The following is a 14144-nucleotide window of genomic DNA, read 5'->3' as shown; positions in this document are numbered from 1 at the left end:
TGGGTGCTGTCTCTCCTTGAGTTTTATTGCTCAAGGCTAGTGCTTCTGCCACAGGAGCCACAACCCCACTTCCAGTTTTTTTGTTGTTGTTGATTGGAGATGCATCTCATGGACTTTTCTGCCTGAGCTGGCTTCAAACAGAGATCCTCAGATCTCGGCCTTCTGAGTAGCTAGGATGACAGGCATGAGACATGGGACATTTGGCTCCTTTTTCTCTGTTGAGCTAGGTTCTTGCTGTGTAGCTCTGTCCTCAAGCTTTTTAATAGAATCCAGGCTGGCTGGCTTGGGAATTCAGGATACTCCTGACTGAGCCTCCTAGATGCTGGGATTACAGGACTACACCCACATACCCACATTTGCTGCTATTTCTTGACATTCAAGCCCAGGGCGCAATCATGGCATGGAGGCTTTTGTGGCTTGATCATGAGCAGGCCTGCTCTGTCTTTCTTCCTCTCCCCCACTCTGCCTCTCACCTCTTTTCTAGCTTCTCCGAGACCTTTCTGTCCCATAATCACAGGATCGTGTGCAAGTCTGCTGATACTCGTGTGATGTTCACTGTCACTGGGTCTTTTACATATTAGGTGGGTGTTCTAATCTTAGCACCATCATTTATGACCTGTGGGGTAAACTGCCTGGGCCAATTTCCTCCTATAGAAATAGGCGTGGGAATCCCAGCAGGTACTGCGTGGATACCAGTGAAGAGGCCCTGTGTGAATTCCTCAGCAGAGGGCCTGGTGGTTCTGGGGGTTTGCACAGGGGAAGCCTAAGTCCTGTGCTTTCTCCTGACCTTGCACTTCCAGGGTGTATTGGCAGCTGATTCCCTCATGCGTGCAGAACACAGAGTTGTGCACCTCTCACCTCTTAGGTTATATTTTTCATGTCTTTTTGTTTTGGAAATTGGACTGGGTTGCAATAGTGAAGGAAGAAAGGGTGAGGGGACCTGAAGTCAGATTTGCTTTCATTTTTATTAATTTTAGCTAAAATATATTATTCTCCTTAATTTATTTTTGTTGTGCTAGTCCTAAGGCTTGAACTCAGGGCTTGGGCACCGTGCTCAAGACTGATATCTACCACTTGAGCCATACTACCATGTCTGGCTTTTTGGTGGTTGATTGGAGATAGGAGTCTCATGGACTTTCCTGCCTGGGCTGTGTTTGAACTGCAATCCTCAGTTCTCAGCCTCCAGAGTAGCTAGGCTTATAGGTGTGAGCCACTGCACCCAGCTTTCGCTGGACTCTTCTCCTTGAGGCTGCCTAGCCTTGTGAGTCCCCGCTGCCCCTCCATCCACAAACCCCACTGTAGGGGACACACAGAGGGTCACTTTGAGGGGCATCTCCCAACCCCCAGGATGGCTGCTGAGTCTGGCGCCCTCCTTCCTGGAACAAGCGTCAGTGTTCACAAGCCGATCGGGGCCTACCTTTGGGAATAAGAGCAAGGTCAAGTTCACCCAGGGCAGCCAGGCTGAGAACATGACAGCTCAGGACTAGAGCTGGAAAGGGGCTGGGTGATGACCATGATGTGACAGATCCCTTCCAGAACAATCAATCCTATCCATGGGATTTCCCCCCACCCCAGCACCCCAAACTGAACATGGGCCAAATGCATTGAATCCTAATAAAAGCCCACTGAGTCATCACTGGTTTTCTTTGGAAAGCCCGTAGTTTGAGACGAAAGGCAGAATGAGATCCAGTTGGTGCCCTGGATATGTGGCCACCCCCAAATAAAGTGATGCCAGACCCAGATCAGGGGCCTGTGAGAGGTTTACCCTCAGCACTCCTGCCCCAGGGTCCTCTTTGCCGACACTGTCCCTGTGAGATGCCTTTTGAAGCTCTTTCCACACTCTGTAGATGCTTCTGTCCTGTGGCATGCATCTGGCTATTTCCAGGGCACTCTCATGCCTGTAGCAGTACAGAGGAAAGACCAAGCGATTTTTTTTTGTTTAAATTACCCTTCCATTGTACTGAGCTTTGATCTGAAAGCACTTCCTGTGAGCTATGCTGCTTGTCTTTCATCCCTAGCATTTTCTAGTGGCAATGGCTGAAGTTGTTTTCCTTGCCCCAAAGCTTTGAAGAGGCAGTGCAGAAAGGTGTCTGTGAGCCTGGGCTTTCGAGCCTCCTTCTCTTCCTTCTGTCCTCATCATCTCCCTTTCTCTGCCTTTCTCTGTTAAACTACAAGTTGAAATGTGCAACATGTTAATAGTATTTTATAATGTGGGAAACATAGATGAGAGATTTTACTTAGCTGCATATCTCTTGCAAAAATAACTACTCTTTATAACTTTTTGGTGAGTTGACTTTATTTTCCTTCCTTCCTTCCTTCCTTCCTTCCTTCCTTCCTTCCTTCCTTCCTTCCTTCCTTCCTTCCTTCCCTCTCTCTCTTTGCTTCCTTTTTTTTGTGAGTCTTGGGACTTGAACTCAGCCGGGGCACGTTTCTCAAGGCTAGCACTCTACCACTTGAGCCACAGCACCATTTCTGGCTTTTTCTGTGTAGGTGGTACCGAGGAGTCAAACCCAGGGCTTCATGCATGCTAGGCAAGCACTCTACCACAGGGCCACACTCCTGGGCCTGGCTCTATTTCTTTACCCAACACAGAGTTTACGTAGTTCACTGGATGCCCAGCTTGGCAGAAATACAATAGAACAAAATTGATCTTGTAATTTTTTTTTTCGGTCATGGGGCTTGAACTCAAGGCCTAGATGCTGTGCTTGAACTTTTTCCACCTCAAGTCACAGCACCACTTCTCATTTTCTGGGGGTCAATTGGTGATAAGAATCTCTCTGACTTTCCTACCCCACCTGCCTTTGAGCCAGATCCTCAGATCTCATCCTCTTGAGTAGCTAGGATTTTGGATGTGAGCTATAGCACCTGGCTAATCTGTTCTTTGACAAGCCTGCTTTAGGCCCTATTCTGTGTTGGGCCTTTTCTGACTTTTAAAATAAATTTGAATGTTTGTGCAGCTATCAGGTAGGATAGCTCTTGATTCTATTAGAAGAGGAACCTGGAGGAATGGTTTTTCTCAGTTGGCTCCTTGTTGCATTGGTGAGACCAGCTGTGCACAGATGAAATGCTAGAAATTGCAAACTGAATGCCTGTGGCTCACACTTGCAATCCTAGCTACTTAGGAGGAGCGAGTTTCTAGGCCAATCTGGAACAAAATGTTGGTGAGACATCCCACACCCCCATCTCCACAGAAAGAATAAGTGTAGTGTGGTATGTGGTTGTCTTTAGAGCTATGGCAGGAAGTGTGAATAGGAGGAGGGTGGTCTAGACTAGTTTGGGTAAAAAGAAGATCCTGTCTCAAAAACAATGAGCACAGGGCCTGGAGCACAGGGCCAGGAGTGTAGCCTAGTGGTAGAGTGCTCGCCTCCCATGCACAAAGCCTGGTACCACATACAAAGAAAAAGCTGGTGGTGGTGCTGTGGTTCAAGTGGTAGAGCTCTAGCCTTGAGCAAAAAGTGTCCAAGGACAGTGCCCAGGCCCTGAGTTCAAGCCCCAGGACTGGCAAAAGAATAAATTCATAATAAAAAAAAAGATTGAGAGGCAGAGTGTCAGCCTCGCAAGTGAGAGGCTTTGCATTGATTCCCCAGTACTACACACACACAACAACAACACACAGCACAAAACCCACTGTGGAGGGATTGGTGCTGTGCCGGGAGAAATACAGGGAGAGCTGTGAAGATTGATGGGTTATTGATGATGGGTGATAGATGACGTATATCGATGACTGATAGTTTGTGATTGATGATTGATAATGGGTGGACGGTTGATGGTTGATAATCTATAATTGCTAGTGGATGATTAATGATTTATGATTGATAATTGATGACGGATGATGGATGGTGGATTAAGATGATGGATATTGATGATTGGTGATGGATGATTTGTGGTTGATTATGTATGGCTGGTGGCTGCTGCATGATCAATCATCTATGACTGATGATTGATGAGTGATGAATATCATTCCATTTTGCATGCGTAGGCACGTGGATCCTCCCTTGGAGCTGCAGAGACAGGGTGAGCTCACTTCCAAGCCTGGGCCCCGGGTGAACTACAAACTGACCAGGGCATTGGTTACAGCTCACCCCAGCACTGGCTGTTGGGGGGATTTCCTGCCTTGAGAGCCCCAGGATCTCAGCTACTGACTGGGCTGGGGATGCAGGCGTGGTCCTGAGGTGTGGGGGTGTCTGTAGAGCTGTCTGTGTAACAGGTCAGTGCTTCCGAGGGGCCACGGCCCTAGGTGGATTCAGCTCTGTGCTACCGTGGCACAGGCCAGGTCATCATTTCCACTTACCTTTTCATGCTTTTGAGCCCACACTGGGACATTTCATGTGAGCAGTGGTGAAACTCTCAAGTTCCCTTATGTGATGGAAAATATGGAGCAAAACCAGGCCTGAAGCCAGAAGCAGAGGCCCTGGGTGCTGTGTGCCGTGTGGTGTGCTTTCCAGAGCTCAGTGAGGAGACAGTGACTGATCCCCAAATTTCAAACTGAGACATGAGCCAGAGGCTGGCTGGTGCCTCATACCTGTAATCCTAGCCACCTGGGAGGTGGAGATTAGAAAGATGGCGGAAAAATCTGCAAGACTCCACTCTGAATACTTGGGCTCTGGCTGGGTGGTGAGGCCTAGATGCTTCCATGGAGATGGAGTCTTGTAGACTTCCCTGCCCACGCTGGTCCAGAATCTCTATCCTCCCTGTCTCACCCAGCCATGTAGCTGGGATGACAGGTGTCATTCTATGACACAGCTATGGGTTTTTGCCTGGACTGATTCACTGAACTTCAGTCCTTCGAATCTCAGTCTTCCAAGGGGCATAACTCCTCCCCCTACTAAATGAAACAAACAAGCAAACCTGATACAGGTTTTGATTATATTAAGCCATGAATAAACAGCTTTGTGATTTGGGGACCATTTCCTATGCCCAAAGTAGACAAATGGAGGTGTGCTCAGCGGGCAGCATAGAACGACAAAGAGCCTGGCTCCAGGCAGCCGTAACCCAATGAAGGCCAGGCCTCAAACCTGTTGGCAGAAACCAGCCAGGCCTGAGGTCCCATTTCTCTTGTCCCTGTCCCTCCCTGGTATGGAGCTAAGTGACGAGATTTGGGCACTGTAGACACGGGACCTTTTATAAAGCCAGTCACCTGCTCTAAACTCTTGGCTTACTGTTACCCATCTTCCCTTTGTGCAGTGGTGACTGGCCTCCAGGGGCCTGCTCAGAGCCAATTCAGAGGCCTGGGGCCTGGCTCTCTGCAAGGTAACGAGGGCCCCTGCGAGCCACAGTCCCTTGAAGGGACCTTAGAGATTTGGGGACAGAAAATAATCATTCCAATCCCTCTGTGAATCTGTAGAAATGTGATCTTGGACACGTGTTGTTTCTTTTTTCTTTTCTTTTTGTGATGAACCCGAGGCTTGAACTCAGGGCCAAGACATTGTCCCTGAGCTTTTGTGTTCAAGGCTATCACGCTCACTTGAGCCACAGCTCCACTTCTGGCTCTTTGCTGGTTAGTTGGAAATAAGAGCCTCATTGACTTTCCTGCCCCGGCTGGCTCAGAACCAGGATCCTCAGGTCTCACCCTCCTGCGTAGAGAGGATTAAAGGTGTGAGCCAGCAGTCTCCAGCTTGCTCAGCTCTTGAGCAAATCCAGGCCTATGGTTTGGCAGCAACCAAAGGGAGGCCTTCTAACTGATGTGCAACCTGTTTTTGTTTTGTTTTGCCTGTACACATGTTATTTATTTATTTTTGGTTAACGTTCCATTGAGGTTTTGTTTCAGCCTAGTTCTACTTGAAAAACCTACCAGGCTCATTGAGTAGCCAATAAAGCTCTGGGATTTCCCCATCAGGGCTCGGGGAAAGTACAGACAGGAAGCCTGGGGACCAGCCCCACTTCCCCCGGCATGGGCAAGGCCATGCATCCTGCAGAGAACTTTCTAGAATACAAGGCCAGAACAGTTGGGGGATGGGACTCTTGTCCAGCCCTGAAAGAGCATTCTGGACCCCTCTGGGTGGGTCTGTATGCTGCCAGCTTCAGGACAGAGCTTGAGGCTCCCCAGCCCCAATCCCCTTCCAAGAGCTGCTGACATTAACAGAGCTCGAACGTTCCATTCCAGCTCAGCACCTTCCTTCCTTGCAGGAGGGAATCGAGAAGGGACTTTCCAGACAGCTCTCTGGTGGGGAGGGATTTAAAGCATATGCAAATAAGCCAGCCCAAGCCTTGATAGCCCCAGGACAGCAAGGGGCCTTTTTCCAGAAAGATGTTCAACCTTCAACTTCATCCACCTCTCTGCACGGCAGCAGGGCCCACATCGGTGGTAAAGCCGGGGCAGGAGTGGTCTGGAGGGGCAGGAGGAAGTAGTAGGGAGGGAGGAAGGGGGATATGTGTGGAGACCAAATAAAAGGAAAATGTCTCAGAACTGGTTGGGAACAGGCACTGGGGACAGGGGTGGTGGAGGAGGTCTCTGCAAGTGGATTTATAACTTGTGAGAGGAAGCTGGCTTCTGGACTATGGATTGTCACAGGGGAAAGGGCGCATTAAAGATGTCTAAGGCGTATTGAGTGACAGTGGAGTGAAAGCAGGTAAGCCTTCTGTCGCAGTGTAAAAATATCAGAATGTCAGTGGATCCAGGAGCCTGGGGCCACGCCTGTAATTCTAGCGACTCAGGAGGCTGAGGGTCTTGGGTAGAGCGGAATGGAGCCTGGCACAGAGCAGACAGAACAAAAGGAGGGGACGTGAGCTTGGGGAGAGATGACTGAGGTTTCCGAGGCTGCCCCTTCTGTACCAGTCTCTGTAGAATTTTTTAAAAATTACTATTAGTACTGGGATTTGAACTCAGAGCCTGATTATCTGCTGCACAAGTTCTATACCACCTGCCTCACTCCTCCTCCTAGGGCTCTTTTTAGATTATGTTTGGGGCTTGACCTCAGAGCCTGAGCACTGTCCCTGAGGGTTTTATTTGTTTGTCTGTTTTGTTTTGTTTAGCTCGAGGCTAGTAGTACTATACCACTCGAGTCACAGCCCCCCCTCCTTTGGCTTTTTGTAGTTTATTGGAGATGAGAACCACATAGATGCCCCTGCCAGAGCTGGCTTTGAACCTTGATCCTCAGATTTCAGCCTGTTGAGTTGCTGGGATTACAGGTATGAGCCACTGGTGCCTGACTCTATTTTGCCTTTCCTTTCCTTTCCTTTCCTTTTCTTTCTTTCTTTTTTTTTTCAAAATAGGAAAGGGTTTCCTCCTGTTTTCCTGGTTGGCCTGGACAGCGATTGTCTCCTGTAGACCTCCTGTAGGGCTTACAGGACAAGCATGTGACACTACACCCAGCTTTTTGTTTGCTGAGACTGGGGTTGGCTAACTTTTTGCCCTGGCTTTTTGCCTTGAACCACAATCTCTGCCTCCCAGAAGCTGCAAGGACAGGTTCTGAAAATAATACTTCACTGTTTATTTTTCTCTATGTCCAGGCTGACCTTGAACTCACGATCTTCCTGCTTCAGCGTTTCAGGTGCTGGGTTTATAGATGTGTCCTGCCACACACGATACTTGCTATGCAGTCCAAGTGGACCTGGAACTCACAATCCCCCGTGCAGGGCTGCAGATGTGTGCCACATCAGCAGGAATAATTATTGATACCACCCGTCTCTTCCAGATGTTCACCAGTTGTGGGCAGTGCAGCTGTTCAGAATATATATTTATTTTCATTTAAAACCTGCCCTTTTTTTCTCTCCCGTGTCATCCAGGGTCAGTCCAGCCTGGACTGTGAGGAGGGGATTCTGCGAGAGCCTGTGTGGATCCTCAGCTTTGAGAACTGAATTCCATGGGTCGTGTTAATGCCAGACGCGTGCAGTTCAGTTCTTCAGCTGGGATATCTCAGTCGCCGTGGCCTTGGGGGAAGCACGCCCCGTGGATTGCCTCCAGTCCGCTGAGACACTTGAAGATGCAGATGGAAGGGCCAGTCTCGGGCTCTGGGGCTGGGGAGTGTGGATTCCCAGGGTCTCGATTCTGTGCTCTGTGGGGGATCCATGCCGAAAAATGCCACCTCTGCGGTTCGCATTTATTGATTCCCAGTGATAGGTCAGGTACAGAACTAAGTGCAGTCCATGCTGTTCTGAGACCCCTGGGGAAAGTAACTTTAATGACACTGGAGACAGCCTTGCCACGCAGGGAAGCAGATGGAATGAAGAGTGACAACCTTACGCTTCAGCATGGACTGCCAAGGTAGCTGATTGTTTTTTAAACTATTTATTTTAGTGCTATTATAAAGGCGATGTACAGAGGGTGCAGTTACAGTTATGTAAGTCAGGCAAAGAACACATTTCCTTTTGAACAAAATCACCCCTTCCCTCGCTCTCTCCCAGTTTTTCCCTCCTGTGCCCATCCACAAGTTGTATGGTTCATTTCCAACACAATGTCGAGTGAGTATGCTCATTGCTTTGTCAAAATGAGTGCCTGTAATCCTAGCTGCTCAGGAGGCTGAGATCTGAGGATCAAGGTTCAAAGCCAGCCTGGGCACAAAAGGATCTGAGACTCTTATCTCCAATTAACCTCTCGAAAATGGGAAATGGGACTTGGCTCAATTGAGGTGAAGAGCTCAGGGTCAGCGCCTAGGCTGAGTTCAAGCCCCATAACCCACCCCCCCCCCAAAAAAAAAGTGTGGCTTCAAAAAAAAGATGAAAAGCAGCTGGGTGCTGGGGGCTCATAACCTGTGATTCTAAACACTCAGGAGGCTGAGATCCAAGGGTTGTGGCTTGATGGCAGGCCAGGCAGGGAAAAAAAAAAATCTGTGAGACACACTTATCTTTAATTAGCCATCAATAGGTTGGAAGTGGAGCTATGCTTCAAGTGGTAGAGGCCAGCCTTGAGAAGGAAAAGCCACGGGACAGTGCCCAGGCCCTGAATTCAAGCCTGAAGATTAGCCCATGCATGCTGGCCCCCCATCACTTTTCACACAGAGAATGGCGGAGGGCATTGAACTCTGTATCTCCATAAAGCTTCATCTCTACGGCTTGCGCCTTATTCCCGGACTTTCTTCTAGTTACTTTTTCACGTGGGGTCTTGTGCTTTCGCTTGGATCCACCCTGAGGTGAAGAACTCCGTACCTCTCCTTCCATGCAGCTAGGATTACGGGTGTGGACAACTGTCTCCGGCAGTTGGTTGAGACTGAGTCTCATAACTTTATCTTTTCCTTGCTCAGGCTAGCCTGGACCTGCCGTTCTCTCAACCTCCATCTCCTGAATTCCGGGGGTTACAGGCATGAGTCACTCTATCCACCCCAGAGAGCTATGCTTTAAAACATTCAAGGCAAATCTTTCTGCCTGGTTTCAAGTTCTCTCAGGTCTACTGAGCTTAATTCTTCTTGTCAAGCGCCGTATTCGCCGCTACACGAGGCTGTATATTGCCACAGCTAAAAGCTACCGGCTCGTGTCCTTTCAGAACTTGCAGGTTCTAAAACCCAGTGGACCATGGCTGTGGGTCTTCAGGACAGTAGATTTTCATCAGGGCGTCTCAGTCATCTTTACAGTGACATTTCCTACAGCTCATCCCAGAGGAGCTTTGTGTGTGGTTGTGTGTGAAATGAGGATCACTGACAGAAGAAATGACGAAGGAATTCAGGAGTTCTTGAGCTGTCATTTGAACAGTCAAATTGTCCATCAACCTGGGTGAGAACCAATGTGTTTCATGGTGTATGCAAGGGTGGGGGGTGTGTCTCAGGGTTGACTGGGGGGTGGGAAGGGGAACCTGACATCCTAATTAATTTGGAGTAAAGTGGTGACAGGACTGTGTATTGAATTTTTCCTCCTGTCTTTCCTTGTTCATGGAATCCCAGTATTGTTCCCTAAACCCTGGAAAAAATAATTTGTCCCCCCCCAACATAGGCTGGCAGATCTCACTCTGTACGGGTGATTGGACTGGCAGTACAGTAGGGTAGTGGGTTTTTTTTTTTTTTTTTTTTTTTTGCCAGTCCTGGGCTTGAGCTCAGGGCCTGAGCACTGTCCTTGGACTTTCTCAAGGCTAGAGCTCTACCACTTGAGCCACAGCACCACTTCCGGCTTTCTTTTTTTCTATGTATGGGTACTGAGGAATCGAACCCAGGTCTTCATGCATGCTAGGCAAGCACTCTACCACTAGGCCAAACTCCCGGCCCCAGGGTAGTGGTTTTGACTAGAAGTATGGGGGGGGGGTTCACTGCACTGGTTCTAGTGTGGGTTCTTCTGGCTGGACGCCAGTGGCTTAGGTTTAGAATTCCAGCTACCTTAGGAAGTTGAGATCTGAAGTCCAGGCTTCAAATGGTGTCCTCAACCAGCAGAAAGCCTGGATGGAGGCATGGCTCAAGTGATAGAGTACCAGTTGAGAAAGCAAGTTGAGTGAGTTCAAGTACCTGGCTTCCTTTTTCCTCCCTTCCTCCCTTCCTTCCTCCCTCCTTCCTTCTTCCCCTTTTCCCTCCCTCCCTCCTTTCCTTTCCCTTTCTTTCCTTCTCTTCCTCCCTCTTTCCTTCCATTCCTCCCTCCCTTCCTTTTTTTGTGTGTCAGTATTGGGGATTGGACTCAAGGCCTCACATTCTCCCTTGGCTTTTTCACTCAAGGTTGGTGCTCTACTACTTGAGCCACCCCTCCACTTCTGGCTTGCTGGTAGTTCATTGGAGAGAAGATTCTCACAGATATTTCCTGCCTGGCTGGCTTCAATCCTCAGATCTGAGCTTCTTGGGTAGCTGGGGTGACAGATGTGAGCCATTGATCCTGGCCTCTTCTTGCTTAACCTTAAAGCCAACAGGTGTCATGGCTTTGTTTTCATAATGCACATTCATATTCCCTCTTCTCAGCCTCCCCTCCGCATTCTGTCCTGGATGGACTATCTTTTATTTCTGGGCCTCCATTTCCCTGGGGCCTGTGATTCCAGTGTAAGGGAACAAACGGGAAAAGCAGTTTCCTGGGGTGAATCTGGTAGCTCTTCCTTCTCTTCCCTCTCTTCTCTGCCCCTCTCTTTCTTTCTCTTGGTGCTTCCTGCCTGGGGCGGAAACAACCAGCAGCCTGAGCTCCTGAGCCCTGTTATTTAAAATTCACCCATCACCATGGCAACCTGCATCCGCTCCATTTCAGCCAGAGATATGAGGCTGCAGTGAAAGGGAAAGTTTAATAAGATTTTTGAAGAAGATGGTGGTGGGGGGCGGGAGATGGATCTAACCGACAGTCTTTGGGGGAAAAAGAAACGTTCCATTTTAGTGGCGTTATCTAAATGTCATTCGTGGCATGCCCCCTGGAGGGTCGCAGTGTCTGCTTGCTTTCGAGGGCCACGAATGTCATCCCTTTTGTCTGTCAAGGTTTTGGCTTCTCTTCTCGTCCATGTCCTTGATTCCCATCTAGGAGTCTCCCGAGAATTCAAAGAAGCTGGGGGGACTTTAAAGGTGACATTCGTGTGTGTGTGTGGCGCATGTGCGCGTGAGCTTACATACACCAATCCTGGGGCTTGAACTCAGGGCCTGGTCTCTGTCTCTGAGCTTTTTTGCTCAAGGCTAGTGCCCTACTACTTGAGTTACAACTCCCCTTTGGGGATGTGAGCCACCAGTGCCCACCTATGGTGACATTCATATATATATATATATATATATATATATATATATATGTATTTTTTGCCAGTCCTGGGCTTGAACTCAGGGCCTGAGCACTGTCCCTGGATTTTCTCAAGGCCAGAACTCTATCACTTGGGCCTCAGCACCACTTCCAGCTTTTTTCTATGTATGTGGTACCGAGGAATCAAACCCTGGTCTTTGTGTATGCGAGGCAAGCACTCTACCACTAGGCCAAACTTGTGGCCCCATTTATTATATGTAATTTTTTTGTAGATCAGGGGCTTGGACTGTGGTCCAGGGCGCTGTCCTTAAGGCTACCACCCTACCCTTTGAGCCTCAGCTTCACTTTCCATTTTCTAGTGATTAATTGGAGATAAGAGTCTCACAGATTTTAGTGCCCAGGCTGGCTTTGACCCACAATCCTCAGATCTCAGCCTCCTGAGTAGCGAGAATTACAGTCGTGAGCCTCCATGCCCAGCTATGGTGACATTCTTGACTGTTGTTTAGGGTCTGTGCCCCACCAGTTGACGCATGCCCCCCCCACCACCAGAGCACGCCTCTGGACTGTGAATCCACACAGCTGAGAATTTCCCTGAGACTAGGGTCTCTTATGAGAGAGATGGGTCTTGCTTTTCTGCAGTGGGGACGGACTAGAGAGGATCCCCAGTTCCCTGGCTCCTCGGAGCAAGAAGCACCCCACAAGTTCAACAGGCACAGAGGGAAACAAGAGAAACCCACGGCTTGGGTTCTGGGCCAAGCAATTTCTGCACCATGTGGCTTTGTGGTTTCACGAGCGACTTCTTCCTGCATCACCCTTTCAATCCACCGTGACACCCGAAAACCATGCATCCCATGGGACCCACCCAAGATTCCTCCTTGACCAGGGTGGAGGGCAGTAGGTGTCCTGCTGGGGGGACAGGGGGCACCACTGATATTCCTGCAGCTTGCTTGTCTCTCAGCAAGACTGAGCATCAGTGAGTTCTGCCCAGTGCTGAGGATGTGGGGGTGATTTGGGGGGAGTTCCCCCTACCTCGGAAGCTTCTGTGCCTTTCATGAGCAGAGAGCATGGACGACTCATGTAGAAAATGCTCCCTTCAGTGTGTAGGAGGCTCAGTGCCTCTTTCATTCATCATGCGTTTCCACTGAGGTGTGGGGGGGAGGCAGGACTTTTATCCCTGCCCTATAAGTTCCCCGAGACTCTTTAGTCCCACCAGCCCCCAAATCAGTTCTATAGAATCTGTTTTTCACCCCTAGATCTTCAGTGCTGGGGCTCAGATTTCTGCCCAGCTAAGACAAATGTAGTTATGTTTCATGGGTGATGTTACATTTTTTTCTCCCATCCATCACCATCAAGTTTGATTTTACATAGAAAGTGAGGGGCAGGGTGGGGGAGAGACTAAAGTTGATATCTCTTTGCATCTAGTTTCTCCTTAATTTGTCACCTGCAGAAGATTGTGGCTGCAATAAAAACCTTTGGCCACGAGAGGGCAGGAGTGCCAAAGCCAAGGACTAAGGGATTCCAGCAAATGGAAGTTTGCAGGCTAAGCTGGGACAGCTGGACAGGGTTTGAACCAGCTTCCTTCAAATGCACCTGGTCTGCTTTACCTTGCTGTTTTTGTCCAGCACGTGTCCCTGCTTGTGCCAGTTGATTGATGGATTGATTTGGGGTAGGGCTGGGTTAGAATGAACCTTCAGTGTTGAGTCATAGGAGGCCTTGGCTTTGGTTTTCTGTGTGCTGTGTGACCTCGTGGGAAATGTGACTCCTCCAGGCTCAGATGTTTGCTTTCTGACTCGCCCAACTCCTCAGCCCCTAGATGGTTCTGTGCTCTGCCCAGGGGAACCTGAGGGCTCTGGCAGGAGCGGAGGACAGGGTTGAGGCCTGTGGGTCCCACAGGGGAGGATAGGAAGCTCCCCTGCTCCTGAAGGGCAGGGTAAATCCTGCTCAGACCCCATGGATGCCAACCTCTCCCTCTCCCTCCTCCTCTTCCCCCTTCTCCTCTTCTTTTGTCTTCCTCTTCCCCCACTTCTGTCCTTTCTCCTTGTGTGGGTCACAGGGCTTGAGCTCAGGGTCTGGGTACTGTCCCTGAACTTTTTTTTTGTTCAAGGCTGGTACTCCACCCCATTGAGCCTCAGTTCTAATTCTGTTGTTGTTGTTGGTTAACTGTCTCACAGGACTTTTCTTGCCCAGTCTGGCTTTGAACTGCAGCCCTCAGATCTCAGCCTCCTATGGAGCTATGATTTCAGTCATGAACCACCACCACCACTGCAGCTCCACGTAGCATCCTAAACCCTTCCTCATCCCCTCCCCATCCTGCCCACTTTTCTTTTTTTGCCAGTCCTGGGCTTGAGCTCAGGGCCTGAGCACTGTCCTTGGACTTTCTCAAGGCTAGAGCTCTACCACTTGAGCCTCAGCACCACTTCTGGCCTTTTCTATGTATGTGGTACCGAGGAATCGAACCCAGGTCTTCATGCATGCTAGGCAAGCGCTCTACCACTAGGCCAAACTCCTGGCCCATCCTGGCCACTTTTGCACACCTCTCCCGTTTTTGTCTTAAAAAAGACAAAACTTAGGATATGTGGGGCTACCATCAT

The sequence above is a fragment of the Megascapheus bottae genome, chromosome 29, assembly GCF_031878675.1.
Source record: "Megascapheus bottae isolate mThoBot1 chromosome 29, mThoBot2.hap1, whole genome shotgun sequence".
Classification (NCBI taxonomy): domain Eukaryota; kingdom Metazoa; phylum Chordata; class Mammalia; order Rodentia; family Geomyidae; genus Megascapheus; species Megascapheus bottae.
This window is presented reverse-complemented; position numbering follows the sequence as displayed.